We start from the raw sequence: 18,998 nt of genomic DNA, 5'->3' as shown, positions 1-18,998 counted from the left end.
CATGCATAAGGAACACATATGAAACCAACATGAAAGCATGATCAACACACAACCCAAGGAGAGCACAACCACACTCTGATACCACTCTGTATCACCCTCCTCCCACATCTACCCAAGCAACCAGCTGGCTAGGGTAAACATGCAACAAGAGGTTACTATGATATGATTCAACCTCCTAGGTAACCTTAAGGAAATGGAATCGACAAAAACACAACACGCAAACCTCCCTCAGGTGCCTCAAGACCCTTAGGAGCTAATCCACTGCTCCAAGAGCCCAATCCCTGAGTTAGATTAGCATTTACATGAATTAAACCTAGAGTCGCTCCCATGACAAGGCATGCATGTGACTGTAAACCTATAGTCACTCCCACATTTCCTGCAAGGGAGAGACTGCAATCTCTATCAGCCAGTTATGTGCTAGAGACTACGGGATTTAAGCCATTTTTCAAGGCTAGTCTCTAAACCAATGCCTAGAACTTGATGAGACTCTCCAAGACATTAAATGACACTGAGGAAAAGCCTCTAACAAAAAAATTTATCAAGGGCTTGACCTAACCAAGCCTAACCATGACATACATTTTCTCAAACACTTAGTAAATATGCAAACTACGGGTGCAAATAAAATATCTAAGCATATGGGTCTCATACTTATCTGAGATTCGCTATGAAGCATTGTCTCCTTATCACATTAGCTGCCATTTCATCCATTAGTTCATAGATACATTGATCATTCAATAACAAGTAATAAGATGTTGAGAGACATACATAACTGTCGTCAAAAAATACATATATGACCATCATAATGGGGACAAAAATACCAATGAAATCATAGCCATATAAACCACATATAATCCATCATAATGCTCATAGAGATACAAGGAAAAATAAACTTTCATTATTGATGCAAAATCTAAACCCGGGATGGGACTTCCATGTTCCACACGACCATAGAATGGCTGAGCCAAATCTCTCTTCAGTCATTCACTCCCGTGCCATATTCCAAGCATGAATGTGGGATCTCATAGAACACATCAACTAAAACTCATCCAAGGCTTCCAGAGGCCATCCACCTCAACCCATCAAATAGTGATTCCACCTCACAGTCGAACATCACAAAACCATCATTAGATTGGTGTCCATCCAAGCCTTCTAGGGCTTCCAGAGCGTTTGTTCCAACAAAGGCTTCTAGGACTAGTAACTCAACCATAGATGTCGTCAGGCTTTCATAGTGTTTGTCCAACCAAGGTTTCTAGGACTAGTAACTCAACCCACCAAAGGATTCTAGAGCATTTGTCTAACCAAGGCTTCCAGGACTAGTAACTCAACCCAAGCTGTTACAGGGCTTCCAAAGTGTTTTTCCAACCAAGGCTTCCAAGACTAGTAACTCAACCCACAACTTTTACCAAGCTTTTACAGCATTTGTCCAACCAAGTCTTCCAGGTCTAGTAACTCAAACCAAGTTGTTACAGGGCTTCTAGAGCATTTGTTCAACCAGGGTTTCTAGGACTAATAACTCAACCCAAGCTAAGAAAACATGAGAACTAACCAAAAAACAAACAATGAAAGTAAACCCACAATCACCATGGCTATCCAGGAAATGGCAAGGCTAGGCAATCCATTGTCGTTCCAGACAATCCTCCATGCCAATGATAGATCACAACCAAGAAACCACATGCATATGCCATGCATGCAAAAAATAGTGAAGAAATCATACATGCAACTTGATACTGTTGGGCCGTGAATACGACCACTTTTTAACACTTATTTCATCCATTTTTACTCTTCTTTATCATGTCATTTATTATAATTTATTATATAAATCCATTTTATAATGATTTATGCTCTTATGGATGAATATTATTTATTCTCCTTTATTTTTAATAAATTGATGATTATGCATGATTTTATCAATGATGGTTTATTAATAAATTGGTTGCAACTTTATTCACCATTTTTAGCCTCCAAGATAATTTCCAGATTGAAGATTTAATCATTAAATATTCCAACTCAGAAATTCGCTGGAATAAGAAGTGACAGTTTTGCGGTTGAGATTCTTGGCAAATGAAGAAGAATATGGAAAATCCGGAACATGGGTTTTGTCCAAAACGGACAAAATTAACTTTATTGAAGAACGTTTGCCCAAATTCGGCTTGTATTCAGAGAAACACAGAGTTCTTTGAGCACAATTTTCTCAAATTTCCTGTGTGGCCATTTTCCAAATCTCAGCTGCAAAGCCAAATTCACCTTGCTCTTGTTGAAAGATGGATGGAAATATATTTTCTTGTTGATCAATTGGTTAGAAACAATCCAATTTTGTAATAATGATCATATTGTAATCATCACAGTTGTAACTGCTCTCTGCTCTCTGTGTATTTAAATCAGAATAGAGATCAGAGAAGGGGAATGATGAATTCAGGATGAGGATGGCTGAGAGATGGAGAGATTTCTTGTTGTAATTATACAATTCCTCATCGACTCTCATTGATTAAACAGAGATCGACTGTTTGTAAACGCTGTTATGCATGATTAATACAAGAATGTGTTGCCGTTTAACTTCTTAGTTCTGCAGTAGCTCAGTGGCGTTTCACCGGTGGTTGAGGGCCCGGCCCTGGTGGATCGATCTGCTGTTTGTATCTCTACCTTTTCATTATTGTTGTGGGATAGTTCATATTTTCTTTTATTACAGTTTGCAAGTTAATCGGTTTGTTGTTTAATTGCTTTGATATCAGTGTGTTATATTAACGAATCGCATTGTTGTTCTTTTATTATTTAACAAGAATCTCAACACTGTATAATTTATCTTGTTAATGCCTTAATAGAGCTTCGCTATTCTATTTCAATTATGGTTTCATTCCACTTGCTGTTCCGTTTGATTGATATTCATTACAGATTGTTGCTCAATAGGATTGGTTATTCGATTCCATTAATTAGAGTTCATTGTTTAGATTTATTAAATAGGATTCGTTGTTTAATTCCTTTAATTACAGTTTGTTGTCCATTTACTTTACTGTTCATTTCTATTGATTAATTGCAAAGAGTTTGCTTTTAAAGAGTTTTCCTAGTTTACTTTCAATAGCAGCTTTAGTTCAATTTCTATTTCCTTTTAATTGCTTTAAAGTAGGACTGTCAACTGTAGAGAACATTGGTTATTGCTTTCTCATTCTCAGATTGATTGTCTTGTTCTAGTTTGATTATCAATCTCTAGAGGAATGAGTTATTGCTACTGTATCCTTGATTGATGTTTGCTAAGTGAACAGTTGGATTTCAGAGCATTTGAGTTTATGTTGTTGTAGTTAGATTTCTTTTTCAAGCATTCATTTACTTTTGCATTTTAAGCACTATACTGCAAAACATTACTCTTGAGTAAATAGCCGCCTCAGACTGAGTACACTCTTGAAATAAAAAGTCGTCCCTGGGTTGACAATTAATGTGAAGATAATTAGGAGTTAAAAAGACACCTTTTATCGCTTAACATTTTGGCGCCATTGCTAGGGAGAGTGTAGCCATTTTTAAAGAGTAGTGTGCATCTGATGAGTGTCTGCTAGGAGAGAATGGGGTATTAAAAACAAAAGGTAAGAACCTGTATACAAATCATGTAAAAACCCTGCTCCCCCGCCCGCTTTCCAACAGGATTGTTAAAGAACTTAGGGTAAAATTTTGAATTTTTGTGTGAATGACTAAAAAAAAAATAGAAATTTTGAAAAAAAAATCTCATGATTTCTCTCAAGTGGTGATGTAAGCACCACCCATTTCACTAACCAATTGACAGGAACATTTGAAGAAGGAGCCTCAGAAAAACACATGAAGAAAATCTTCTATTATGGTAAGAAATGGCTCACATTTCTACTTTTTGAATTCCCTATCAAAGATTTAGGAGTGACACAAATGCACATAATTCCCCCATCTTCTCTACCAAAATTTGATGGCTTGACAAATGAAGATCCAAATACATTCTTATTTGAGTTCGAAATACATTGTAGAGGATATGATTATTGTACTAATGATCAAAGGTTGAAAGTGTTTCCTCTTACTCTAAAAGGAGCAGCTCTCTGATGGCTCATGAGCCTAGATGGGAACTGCATCCAAACATAGGAGGACATAAAGAACATATTCTTGAAGAAGTACCAAGACTATTGCAAGGCCGATGAAGATATTTTCAGTATGATACAAGGGGAAGATGAAAGCTTCGAGGACTATGTAGAGCGATTTCATTACAACCTTCAAAAACCAAAGCATAAGTATTTGGAAAAAGAGATCTTAAAAACACTCCTACTCAAACGAATCAAAGATGAATTTTTAAAACTCTTAAATCTGATAGGAAAATGTGATGCTTTTCAGTTGTCATATGATGATTTTTGTGAATTGTGCATAAGGTATTCAAGAGGAATCTCCAAGGCTGGTAAGAATTCTAGAGAAGTTTCTTCTTTCTTTTCCAAATTTACTACAAGAACAAGAGACATAAGAGCTGAAATCAATGTTTTATTTGGAAATTTTAAATATGATTTTATTAGCTCTCTAAATTCACAATTGAATGTTTTGCAGGTTCGGAAAAATCAAGAATTTGATGAAGTGTTTTTCCCTCATTACCGAAAGGAGCATCCCATAGATGGTTGTTCTTCCTTATCTAATTTGGAAGTGGCATATCAAAGAGATAGGGAAGCTGCAACAAGGTCAACAGGTATGGTTCAAAACACTTCCTCTTCATTCTCTTACTTGCATAATCCATTATGGAATACTCACATGTTAGAGCAGCCATGCCAATCGCAATATAACCACCACCAATCTTGTCTACAAGTTTGGCACGGTTCACCTTATGATTGCATGACTACTCTCCCTCATCTTGTAGCACAAACACATTCTCCATATTCTTCACCAGCTCTCCCACAACATCCTGCTTGCATATCAAAATCATTCACTCAACCGAATCAACTACATCATGAAAATGCTCCATTTTGTACACAATTTCTTACTCAACTCATTCCACACCCTCACCATAATAAACCAGTACAACATGTTTACAATTTTGAACTGCAAAATTTACCCACCCTTCCCACCCATTCTATCTCACATGTGCCATTAGAGAAAACTTACAATGAGATTCAGAATATTTCGAATTCAAAGATTGTAAAAGCTATGGAAGAAAATGAGGTTTCTTTTAGTTTGCATCAAAAAACCATTTTAAAAGCTCAAGAACTTCATGGTATGATGGCTATGGAAAATCAAGAAAGTAAAGGATACATTGAAGATTGGTTTCACTCCATCATTCGTTTGCAGCATCACTCCATACTTCAACAATTTTTGACACCATCTTTTCAAGGGAAGTTGCCTTCACATACCCTAATATTCATTAATATGCATTTTTCAAATTTGGGTATGTGCATACTATAGGCCTTATTTTTAAAATGGTTCTACTGGAAATACTCTTATACATAAACATATTCGATTCTCAAAGAAGAGTAGGATAGTGGAGAAAATAAAATAAATAAAGAAATAAAACAAACACATTTTTTATTTTTTATTTTTGTAAAAATAGTTGTTTCTTTGTCGCAACACGCTGTGAAATCAACATCGATGATAAATATTATAATTTATGTGTATGTAGATGAATTATATTGCAAATAACAATTCTACAAACACATATATTCATTCTTATTATCAATATGGAAAAATTGCTTGAATATCATTTTTTTGGCTTGTGGGCCTGATGAAAGTTCTGAAAACATAGTCGGGACAATCATGTTTTGGGGGACCAAAAGTGAATATTTTAAAAACCTGTTTCTATCCTAAGTATCCCTTAATGTCTACTTTCCAACCCAATTTTAATCACTCAATTTGGATTTGAAACAAAAAAGTTAGAACCAAAACATTGACAGGGTGTCTAATAGGCAGCTCAGGAACAGAGTTGGGACAATTGGTTTTTGGAGGCCTAAATGACAGTTTTTTATATTTTGGAATAAATCAAATATAATTTGAAAGCAAGGCAGGCTCAAATGAGCCTTGATGGGGCCCCATCACCCCACCTTCCAACCAAACAACATCCCTCAGAGCCCTCCAAGAACCTTCCAACCTTTATATTTTAAAGATGAAGAATTCAACACCTCCTTGACTCAAATCTTTTCCTTACTCCCAGACAAATATTCCAACTTCAGCACAATCACTCACAGTACCTCCATCCTCCGGACATTAAAATTTGATCTCCTGCCATGTAGCACCCTGATTCTGACACCTTAAACCTTCTCTCCTTGACTTAACACAAAAATAGCGTTGGGTGGGTACACCAATTTTATCAGATCCTTAAGTCCTAGCAGAGGCACTGTTATCCCATATATTGGGTGTGACTTCCTGCTCTCCCTGATTCTGACACCTTAAACCTTCTCTCCTTGACTTAACACAAAAAGAGCGTTGGGTGGGTACACCAATTTTATCAGAGTTATCCCATATATTGGGTGTGACTTCCTACTCTCCCTGATTCTGACACCTTAAACCTTCTCTCCTTGACTTAACACAAAAAGAGCGTTGGGTGGGTACACCAATTTTATCACAGTTATCCCATATATTGGGTGTGACTTCCTGCTCTCCCTGATTCTGACACCTTAAACCTTCTCTCCTTGACTTAACACAAAAAGAGCGTTGGGTGGGTACACCAATTTTATCAGATCCTTAAGTCCTGTTATCCCATATATTGGGTGTGACTTCCTGCTCTCCAGGATGGAGGCTGTCCATCAAGGCGTAGGATACCCAACAGATTCACAGATGACGTTAGGGAGCCAAGGTTAATGCTCTGCTTGCCTAAATGGGAGGTTTACCACACGGGGGTTACGACCGCGTGGACCTGAGGGGCAGACATGACTCTCAACCTCATTGCTACATTAGAGGCTGTCCATCATTTGGTTAGGGAGCAAGGCAGCTTACTGGAGCAATAGGTTACCACTTGCTGTAGTGGGCCTACAGGGCTACCAGGAATGACCTCCCAACCTCCTAGTGTTGGTAGTGGTTGTCCCTTTGCTGATCATCTATTTATCCATCCTGCCTATCTATCTGGCCTACCATCCTGTGCCACTGACTTGTCTAGCTCTATGTTGGTATCTGACTTCCTTGTTGGTTGTCCAGATCTATGTTGGCTGACTTCCTTGTTGGTTGCTTACTTACATATATTCTAAAGGGTGGGAGACTCCTCTATGAATCTATTTTACAATTCAATTTGAAACAGTCAATTTTGATATCGTATGAGGAATTTATGACCAAAATACTGACTACCTATCATAAATCAGCACTCTTGAAACTCTGTTTTCTCGGTTCATTAACGTATTTGACCCATCGGTTCTTCTTGTCTTCAAAACTTGTTTCTATTGGAGATAAATAAATGAATCTAATTTAATCTTCAATTTGAATCGGTTCAATCTGCCATCAAACCAAAAATTTATGCTTGAAATATCAACTGTTGTTCGAAGTGGGGTAATCGAAAATGACTCTATTATGCAGGTTGTTCTAAGCAAATTTGACATATCATAACATTGAATTTTTAAAACCTGTTGCTACTAGAGATAAACCTTTGAATTAGCTCTCATTTGGTTTTGGAATCACTCAAATCGGACGAAAAAAGAAGAAGTTATGATTGAAACACTGCTGCTTAGCATGATTGGCCACTGCTCTCCCGCAGGTAATAAATTAATTTTACTTTGTCTGTGGATTTGTTCTACAGAGTAACTACTTGTTAGTTTTTTGCATAATTCTTGGATTAGGGGAGCCCACGCACCTCTCTTTCTCCATGATTTAATGTTTTATTGTAGGTAGATACTCGTTTTTTGCAGGTCTTAGCAGAACAAAGAAAGTCAATTTATGGACGAGCGATTCTTGAGAGAAATTTTAGTGAAACAAGGGCATTTCATCCAGTTCATTACCTAACAGATTCATAACAAGAAGAAATGAAGAATTGGTTTCCATTTGAAGATTCATGTCACTGCTGCCAAAACATTTTTCAAAGAGATCATTTTTTTCCTTGCCTTAAGAAATAACATCATAGCTGTTGTAACTTAATACTGTTTTTAAATAAAATGTTGTTTCTTTTCTGATTTCTCTTATATTTTTGTGTTTCAGGTGTTACTTCCTTCAAATTGTAGCCCATCCTTAGCATCAATGCAGTGAACAACCAATTCATTTTTTGCGTGCTTGCATTTTATGATTGTGCATTTTTGTTGTTCCTTTCTGAAGGAACAACACTTTCACACTTTTGCTGTTCATTTTCAAAGGAACAACACTTCTGCATTCTGTTGTTCCTTTTCAAAGGAACAACACTTTCACACTTTTGTTGTTCCTTTTCAAAGGAACAACACTTCTGCATTTTTGCTGTTCCTTTCCGAAGGAACAACACTTCTGCACGTTCACATTTTTGCTGCTCCTTTCCGAAAGGAACAACACTTCTACACTTTCACGTTGTTCCTTCTGCACGTTCACATTTTTGCTGTTCCTTTCTGAAAGAAATAGCACTTCTGCACTTTCACGTTTTCGTTGTTCCTTTCCGAAAGGAACAACACTTATGCACTTTCACGATTTTGCTGTTTCTTTCCGAAAAGAACAACACTTCTGCACTTTCACGTTTTTGCTGTTCCTTTCTGAAAGGAACAACACTTCTGCACTTTCACTTTTTTGCTGTTCCTTTCCGAAGGAACAACACTTTCACATTTTTGCTGTTCCTTTTCAAAGGAACATCATTTTCGCATTTTTTGTTCCTCTTAGGGAACAACACTTTTTCACATGCATTTTTTTGTTGTTCCCTACAGGGAACAATACCTTTTTGTGTGTATATTTTATTTTTGGCATGCATTTCCTTCACTGTTCCCTACAAGGAACAACATTTTTTTGAGTGTTTTTGTTGTTCCTTCAAAGGAGCAACACTTTGGGAGTATTTTCAAGAGTAACCCTTCCTTCCTCTTGTGCGATTATTCCTAGTTCATCTCAACCATATTTTACTGATTCCCTTTCATGGCATGAAGTACACTACTTTTATGAGGACAAGAATTATGGATTCTATTGAAGCGATTTAATATCATTCACATTATGATCTTTAACAGGATAACTCTTTGATGATAGATTCTTTTCAAAAGAGACACAATTATTTATATACTACTTTACTGCATTGTTTTCTATTGTACATGATACTGATTGATCATCTTAATATCATGCTGGTTCCACCCTTCCTGGTTATAATCTTCTTTGTCTGTAATAAATGAGATTATGGGTATATTTTTTTCTATTGAAATGTTCAACTTCTTCCACTATCCTTACTCTTAAGGAGTACTGAGCCTCCATCTTTTTATCATAAAATGGTGTAATAACAACAAAATTTTGTTTACAGATGGAGAATAGGGGGTCTCAATACGAGCCAACCTACCATGCTCATAAGGCTGTAACAAAGTGACATTCCCATTATGGCCACCACACCAGGGTTATGATCCATTGGATAACCAAATTATCCTTGGAACAGGAGGTCTCATCATGAGCCGGCCTGATCACTTTTGCTACATCCCAGTGAATGGCAATGTGGTTATCTGGTTACCACGTCAGCACACTAATCTCTTCTGTAGAACAACACTGGAACTTTCCATTTATAAATTGAGGATCCTGGCTCATATGAGTTAAAAAGCAACTCTGCCGAGTCTATGGACGCCTGGTGGCAGCAGAGGCTCTGCTTATGGTATTGAAGTTATATCTTATCGTCAATTATTACTATAATACCATTTTCTTATTCTTTCTTTTTATCAGAGAAGTTATTTCCTTAATTTTTTCCTTGTTTTGAACCTTTACATGAGAAATTATTTTCAGATCAATCGCATCATTTTCAGCTAGAATACCATCAGCAAAGCATCTTTTTGGCATATTATTGTCCTTTTTCTTTTTTGCATAACTTATCATCAATCAAAAGTGTCCTATCTTTTATTCATAACTATCTTTACACACTCTGCTCTCATTATAACCATAACTCCCACCATCCTATCATTGATATGTGTACTCTGCTTCATTTACTGTTGTATTGTTCATTCCCTTGCCTTGCCGTCAGCATAACACCTTTCCTAGGCTTTATGGTTATGGAATCCCTTTTCCAATGGGAGGGGGAATGTATGAATTATGGGATAGCATGCGATATGATTACTGCACTCTGTCGTAACTTGTTGATGACAAAATATTAGTACTGCATGTATACAAAAGTTTTTCTGATTGAAATTTTTGCATGCATCTTAATCTGCTGTTATTGAAAACTAACACTATGGATTCAAGAACATTGTATGCAAAATAGTGATTTGTTTACAGGAGAACAACAAGTATGGGGGGAAACTCTATTCGCAGCATGACCACACTATTGCAACTAATAGAAGAGGCTCGAGCAACTCGCGAACATGAACAATTCTTCAGACATGATGTGCTTACCTGGATTCCACCTTTTTGAATCACTTTCAACATCCACTTTGCCTACATCAGCTTCAACAAATGCCAGTTCATACATGTCATTCTACATTTTTTTGGAGGTAAAATAGCATAATTTTCTGATTTATTATGAATTTAGGAGAATTTAATGAAAATCCATTTTGAGTATTATTTATCATCCTTCATTCCACATCTTTACCACTTCCCATTTTTCAGCGACATATCATCTTTCAGTTTGGGGGAGTGTTGTTTTCATTCATTTCTTTCTTATGACCATGTCATTAATATTCTTTATTATCCATTGCTATTCTTATTCATTCTCAACCCCTCCCTTATTCCATGTTGTTTTACACCAAGCATAGAATTCAACAGATGCTAGCAACCACCTCTATTTGTTTTCTAGCATCGCATGAGGGCATGCTAATTCTTTAAAGAGGGGGAGGAATTGCTACGCATGATGGATGTTTTCTACTTTCTTCCTCATGTAAGGCATACAATTTCATTTTTATACAGTGCAGAAATTGATTTCCATAATACTTTTAAAACTATGAACTCAATTCTTGTGATTTCTAGAAAACACAGACGTATCATTAAAATATACAAACCCAGACAATTTCAAGTTATATTAGTTCGTAATATTTCGGAAATCATGCACTATCACCTACAACTATTTTGTTTATATCTCATGATCTGTGCATCAAAATAATCTGATTTTTGGATCATAGAAGCATTCATATATTATAAATTTACTTGCAACATTTCAACAAAATCTAGTTTGTAGTTTTTGAGAAAATGGTTAATGAAGTTGATGTTACTTATATCATATTTTGCTGCAACTTCATATACACATAAGTTGAACATCAATGTACAAATTGTTACGCCTTCATCAACATTGCTAAAATTGAATATTCATTATTTGAGGAAGAATTCATTTGTTCCATCCATTTCATGAGCTGGGATGAACAATTTTTTTATTGCTTGGTTAACACATGGGTTTTGTCTTTGGGTTGCATGAAGACATGCAATATATTCAATTTTTTGTTGCATGAGGACATGCAATATATTCAGTGTGGGGGTATGTTGGGCCGTGAATACGACCACTTTTTAACACTTATTTCATCCATTTTTACTCTTCTTTATCATGTCATTTATTATAATTTATTATATAAATCCATTTTATAATGATTTATTCTCTTATAGATGAATATTATTTCTTCTCCTTTATTTTAATAAATTGATGATTATGCATGATTTTATCAATGATGGTTTATTAATAAATTGGTTGTAACATTATTCACCATTTTTAGCTTCCAAGATAATTTCCAGATTGAAGATTTGATCATTAAATATTCCAACTCAGAAATTCGCTAGAATAAGAAGTGACAATTTTGCGGTTGAGATTCTGGGCAAATGAAGAAGAATCTGGAAAATCCAGAACATTGATTTTGTCCAAAACGGACCAAATTAACTTTTGTAAAAAATGGTTTGCCCAAATTCGGCTTTTATTGAGAGAAACGCAGGGTTATTTGAGCATGATTTTCTCAGATTTGTTGTGTGTCCATTTTCCAAATCTCAACTGCAAAGCCAAATTCACCTTGCTCTTGTTGAAAGATGGATGGAAATATATTTTCTTGTTGATCAATTGGTTAGAAACAATCCAATTTTGTAATAATGATCATATTGTAATCATCACAGTTGTAACTGCTCTCTGCTTTCTGTGTATTTAAATCAGAATAGAGATTAGAGAAGGGGAATGATGAATTCGGGATGATGATGGCTGAGAGATGGAGAGATTTCTTGTTGTAAGTATACAATTCCTCATCGAATCTAATTGATTAAACAGAGATTGACTATTTGTAAATGTTGTTATGCATGATTAATACAAGAATGGGTTGCCGTTTAACTTCTTAGTTCTGCAGTAGCTCAGCAACGTTTCACCGGTGGTTGAGGGCCTCGCCCTGGTGGATCGATCCGCTATTTGTATATCTACCTTTTCGTTATTGTTGTGGGATAGTTCATATTTTCTTTTATTACAGTTTGCAAGTTAATCGGTTTGTTGTTTAATTGCTTTGATATCAGTGTGTTATATTAATGAATCGCGTTGCTGTTCTTTTATTATTTAACAAGAATCTCAACACTGTATAATTTATCTTGCTAATGCCTTAATAGAGCTTCGCTGTTCTATTTCAATTATGGTTTCATTTCACTTGCTATTCCGTTTGATTGATATTCATTACAGATTGTTGCTCAATAGGATTGGTTATTCGATTCCATTAATTATAGTTTGCTGTTCAGATTTATTAAATAGGATTCGTCGTTTAATTCCTTTAATTACAGTTTGTTGTCCATTTACTTTGCTGTTCATTTCTGTTGATTAATTGCAAAGAGTTTGCTTTTAAAGAGTTTTCCTAGTTTACTTTAAATAGCAGCTTTAGTTCAATTTCTATTTCCTTTTAATTGCTTTAAAGCAGGACTATCAACTGTAAAGAACATTGGTTATTGCTTCCTCATTCTCAGATTGATTGTCTTGTTCTAGTTTGATTATCAATCTCTAGAGGAATGAATTATTTCTACTGTATCCTCGATTGATGTTTGCTGAGTGAACAGTTGGATTTCAGAGCATTTGAGTTTATGTTGTTGTAGTTAGATTTATTTTTCAAGCATTCATTTACTTTTGTATTTTAAGCACTATATTGCAAAACATTACTCTTGAGTAAATAGCCGCCTTTGACTGAGTACACTCTTGAATAAAAAGTCATCCCTGGGTTGACAATTAATGTGAAGATAATTAGGAGTTAAAAAGACACCTTTTATCGCTCAACAGATACCTGCAAGAAAATTTGATGTAGTTGCTGATGCCGATGCCTTCTTGTGCTTTCCTGCTCTTCCTTTTCCTTCTTGCTTCAAAAATCCAAGTATGTCACACCCTCTAAGAGTGCTCCAAGAAAAATCTAAGTATCCAAGAGTATGAGAGGGGGGAGAGAGAATAATGAGAGATATCCAACACTGAACTAACCAAGTCTTGCCCACTGATACTCAGAAGCCTTTTTATTAATGAGGCCTCTATTTTTCTTCAATTTCCATTATTTTCCTTCAATTTCCTCCTCACATGCAACTTGTGACCTTTTACCTTCCTTTTCTCCTAATTTCCATTATTTTCATAAATAAAATTCCAATTAAATGCCTCATCCCTTTCTAAATGCCTTAGCCATTGCCTTTTCCAATTTCCTTAGCCATAATAAATAGAATCAACACCCACTAGGATGTTTCCCCCACCATTCAGCTTGGAATACATGTTCCATTACAGTGGCTGTATATGTTTTTACATGAATTTTCACCAGGGCTGTTACAAACCCGAATTGATTAATAAATCGAAAGATCAATTTACCGATGAAGACTTGATTTTTTTGTCACATCTTTCCCCTAATAATGATTTGTTTGATCCTATTAATCATTCATCTTCAAATCTTGATACTCCTCTTGTCGACCCTCAACCCGTTAATCAAGTGGAATCCTTGGGGACAACCATGACCCTGATGATTTCCTTTTTTCGGAATTGTATGTTGATGATTGTTTCAAGTATCATAGATGAATACTTGTTCCCGCAAGAAGTTTGAGATTTGTGAAAGTTTCAAATGGAGTCTTATGCGATCCTTGAAGATTTTCTTTCAAGAGTATTTACTTTTGATCAATAATATGACATGCTTATCATTGAATATTTTTGTGGTCATCTCGAAAATCTATGTGATCAACCTCAATTCCCTTATGAATCTCATGATTTGAATGATGACTCTTATTTAGATAAGTAGCTGACTTTTTTTTCTCAAAACTCAAAGTTAAGTCAGGTGAGTAGGACACTTCAGCCTACGCTGATGGTTATGTCAGGTTCTTGTCACCATGATGGTATTTGTGATTTCGGTCAGTTCAAGATTCTCTTGCAAGATCTTGTTGTTAATGTCATCTTGTGGGATGTTGACTCTCTCTTGAGGGATTCTTGTTTTCTCTACAAAAAAATTAAACCCTCATGGTAGAAAGTTTAATATGGCTGCTGAAATTTAATCAATACATCCCACCTCAAGTAAATACTTTATTTGAAATGTGGAATCAAAGAGTGATTTTAATGAATGTTAAATTTTTCTGTCTAACCTACCTTCTGCATCATCCATTTAAGAATTTAACTAGCATGATAGCACTGATTATGGTCAACATGTTGATATTACTTATGATGTGGATTTGTCTTTGATTAATATTTCTTATCAAAATTTCCCTAAAGTTTGTTTCCATGATCCCATTACAGAGTCCGTTGAAGAATCTTATCAGTCAGGACTCATGTCTCATGGCATGTTCTTACATGCTTTTAATCGAGTCTTGTATGGTCATGGACCTGGTAGTTACTGATGCTGTGGAGTATTTCATTTGATAGAGCGGTTGAGTGTGTTACACCATTTTGATTGCACTTCCTGTTTATTTTTGCTAGTGTGTATGTTGCGTTGTTTATCCTTTTCATTGCACTGCATTTTATTTGGGTTTTACATGATCATATCTTTCGACCCAAAGGTCAGGAGAAACTTCTATGGCTGCATTGGAAATTCCATTACACATGAACTCACTTTGTACTGTTTAGTTTAGGACAAGATATGTTTCATTTAGGTAGAAGCATTGCATTCATGTTTTGTGTTTCTTTTCCTCGTTTTGTTTTTAAATTTCATTAGTCCTTGAATAAAACTAGTTTTGATCTTCAAGATGATGTGGCTAATATTTTGTCAAAGGAAAGTTGTGGTAACACAACCCTTGGTTGATCTGTTACCCTTTTCTTATTTTTTGGTTTACATCTTTTAAGTCAAATATTTTTCGATGGAAAATACAATCCTTCAACCAGGAAGCTGTAAGAAAATCGTGTTGCCCGTATCCATTTAGGATTCTCATTCTTGAACTCAGTCCTGTTTTTGAATAGTGTGTTCTTGCCTATCTATCTGAGTAGGGTAAGATAAAGGGAAAACCTTTATTGAATAAAGAATTAGAGGTATTAAACCCATATCTTAAGGAGAAACCTCTTATTCTCTCAATAAGTTGGGATCCCTCTTCCGCCCACTGAAAATAATAAGTTCCTAAGCACAATTCCATAAAAGAGAAAGAAAAATATGTAGGAATTGTTTGTAGATTCAAACTGCTAATTGTAATTTACTAAAACAATAGACTTGAATCTAATCTACTCATCAATGGAAACAATTAATCAATCGAGAAATCACGAAGCATACAAGAGAAAGAATTCGATCAACACATTACGCAATGATTTCCTGGGGAAAGCCACAACTAAAAACCCCTGTTATTTGTATATTGCATTAGTCAAAAAATATGAGAAGATTACAATGATTTTCTCAAGCCTGAGTAACTTGTACACTGTCTCTCTCTGTCTCATTGCTTCCTAGACAAGCCTTGGCCAATACTTAACCAATTTTCTTCTTGACCAAGTCCCCATTTCCTTGTGTTGTTTCCTTGGGAATTAACCCTTATTAATTAGGGAAATTCCTCAAGTGGAATTGTGCAATCCATCATAGGCCTTCCTTTTACTGCATGGACCACCTGTACAATTTGGATGATTATACAACTAATAGTACAATGCCCTTGAACTCCAATATCAACTGGGTAACTCTTAGATCTAACATCCATGAGTTATTTATGGTTGAATAATTAGTTAACTGGTTGAACACATGAAGCAACACCCCACTATTAGACCTCCTACTAGTTCCTCCATCAGTTGGAACTATTTTAACCGACTTTAACTCAGTTAAAATGAATGAATTAATTACAACTCAAAATAAACTCAACCAAGGCTCTTATAAAGTAGGATACACTCTACATGACTCAAGTTAGACCCTCAACTCGAATTAACTAAACCAACTAAGTCAAATTAACTTAGTTAACTTGTACAAGTTGTCTTGTGATGTGGAATTACAATTTTTCTCCTAATTTAATTCAAGGGAAAATTAAATTAGGATTTTTTCTTGTTGCATTTTCAACACTCCTTCTTAACAAGAAAGGGATTATCAGATACCCTAATCCCACCTCTATGGAACTCAAATTTTCCTCTTGACAGTGCCTTAGTCAAGATGTATGCATCATGTTCCTCTGTAGGAATGTAATCCAACAACATGATTCTTCTCTGCACACAATCTTGTAGATGGTGATATCGAATGTCAATATGCTTGGACCGATCATGAAAAACTGGATTCTCAAAGAGTTTGATACAACTCTGATTGTCACAGTAAATCATTGTAGGATCCATCTACTGACCAAATAACCCAACAAGGATCTTCCTCATCCAGATAGCCTCACAAGTTGCTTGACTAGCAGCCATGTACTCTACTTCTGTTTAACACATTGCAAATGATCTCTGCTTCCTATTGTACCAAGAAACTGTTTCCAACCCAATACTAAAGATTCCCCCCAATGTGCTCTTCCTATATGATGGACTCCCTACCCAATCTGCATCTTTGAAGCCTTGAAGATTCACTCCCTCTGCCTATCTATACCAAAGAACAAACTGAGTGGTGCCTCTAAGGTTTCTCAACACATGTTTAGATTCCTTCCAATACAGTTTGGTTGGCTTAACCATTTCTTGACTAAGCTAGTTAACTGCAAAACACATGTATGGTCATGTGTTCACCAAATACATAAGTGAACCCACAACCTACCTGTAAATAGTAGCCTCCACTACTTCACCTGAAGTAACATCTTCCTTTCTCCAATTCCCTGCCAGAGAAGTCTCCATGGGTTTGTTGCTTTCCATGTGGAACTTCTTCAATATCTCGTAGGGATACTTTCCCTGAGAGACAAAAAGTTCCCCATATCCCTGCCATACTTTCGTACCAAGGAAATAATGCATGAGCCCTAGATCCTTTATCTCAGATTCTCTTACAAGATCCTCTTTACAATATTTGACCAGCTTCTCATCACCTGCTAGAATTAAATCATCGACATATAATACTATAATCAATAATTTACCTTCAACCACATTATGGCAAAGGTTTGCATCTGCTTCACTTTTGGTGAAACCCAACCTGGTGAGATATTGGTGTCCCAAGCACGGGGTGCTTGTTTCAATCCATACAACACTTGCTAGAGTCTGCACACATGTAGTTCTGTATTGAAGGTATCAAATCCTTCCGACTGCTCAATGTACACCTCTTCCTCAATAAATCCATTTAGGAAGGTTTCCTTCACATCCATTTGATGTATCTTCCATCCCATCTATGCTGAAAGTGTTAGAATAGATCTAATTGAAGAGTACCTTGCTACTAGAGAAAATGTCTCCTCGTAATCAATTCTCTCCACTTGAGAGAACCCATTGGCCACAAATTTGGCCTTGTGTTTCTCGACACTCCCATCCGTTGCTTGCTTCACTGTTAAGAAACCAACTCAAGAAAAGATAGAAAAGATAGATCAACGCCTTAGAATTCAGCCTCTTCGAGGGGGCAACCTCCTTTACATTACATAAATGAACAATTCTTGGATGATTCAAATGACAAAACCTCCTTTCTATATATAGGAGTCTAAGGAGTCACAATATAACCTAGCCGACCTAACAATAATAATATAAAGCCACATAAATAACAATAGAGGGATTCTATGGGGCACAATAATAACAATATGGGGATAATAGGGGCACAACAATATTAATAAGGGATTCAACTACAATAGATATGGGGTAATTACTAGTAATATAGGGACCCAACATGCCCCTCTCCTTAAAAACAAGTGTTGTCCTCAACACTTGAGTAGTTCTGGATGCTTCTGTATAAATTTCTCATCCTTCCATGTGGAATCTTCAGCAGATAAGTTCTTCCACTTGATAAGATACTCTAAAATTGATCGATTTCGTAGCTGTCAAGTTCCTTTTTCTGTGACTGCTTCCGGTTCCAATATAATTTTTCCTTCCTCGTCAAGCTCTGGCAATATTGTTTGAACTGGTAGCTTGTCGCCTATAACCTTCTTTAAACATGAAACATGGAAAACTGGGTGCAATCGAGAAGCTGCAGGAAGCTCCAATTTGTATGCCATAGTACCAATCTTTTGCAACACCTTGTACGGACCATAATACTTTGGTGATAGCTTATTATCCTTCTTAGCTTGCTTGAGGGACATTTGCTTATATGGTTGTAGCCGTAGGAATACCCAATCACCTACATCAAAACTTCTTTCGCTGCGATGTTGATCTGCTTGTTGTTTCATTCTATTCTGTGCCAAAACGAGGTTATCCTTTAAGAGTTGGAGGACTTGTTGTTGATGTTCGATGTGATGTTCCACTGCTTGAACCTTAGGATTTTATTTTAAATATGATGTGATGGATGGTGGTTGATATCCATAAAGTGCCATAAATGGGGTCATTTTTGTTGCTGTATGGAAGGAAGTGTTATACCACCATTCAACCAGAGGCAACCATTTGACCCATTGTGTCTGTTTATCAGATACAAAGCAACGAAGATATCCTTCCAAACATTTGTTTACTATCTCAGTTTTCCCATTAGATTGAGGATGATAAGATGAGCTATGAGCTAACTGAGTACCAAGACAAG

The sequence above is a fragment of the Pinus tabuliformis genome, chromosome 5_2, assembly GCF_031772625.1.
Source record: "Pinus tabuliformis cultivar Carrire ecotype Pingquan chromosome 5_2, CPIR1, whole genome shotgun sequence".
Classification (NCBI taxonomy): Eukaryota; Viridiplantae; Streptophyta; class Pinopsida; order Pinales; family Pinaceae; genus Pinus; species Pinus tabuliformis.
The sequence above is the reverse complement of the archived record's forward strand: the minus strand, read 5'-3'. Positions refer to the sequence as shown.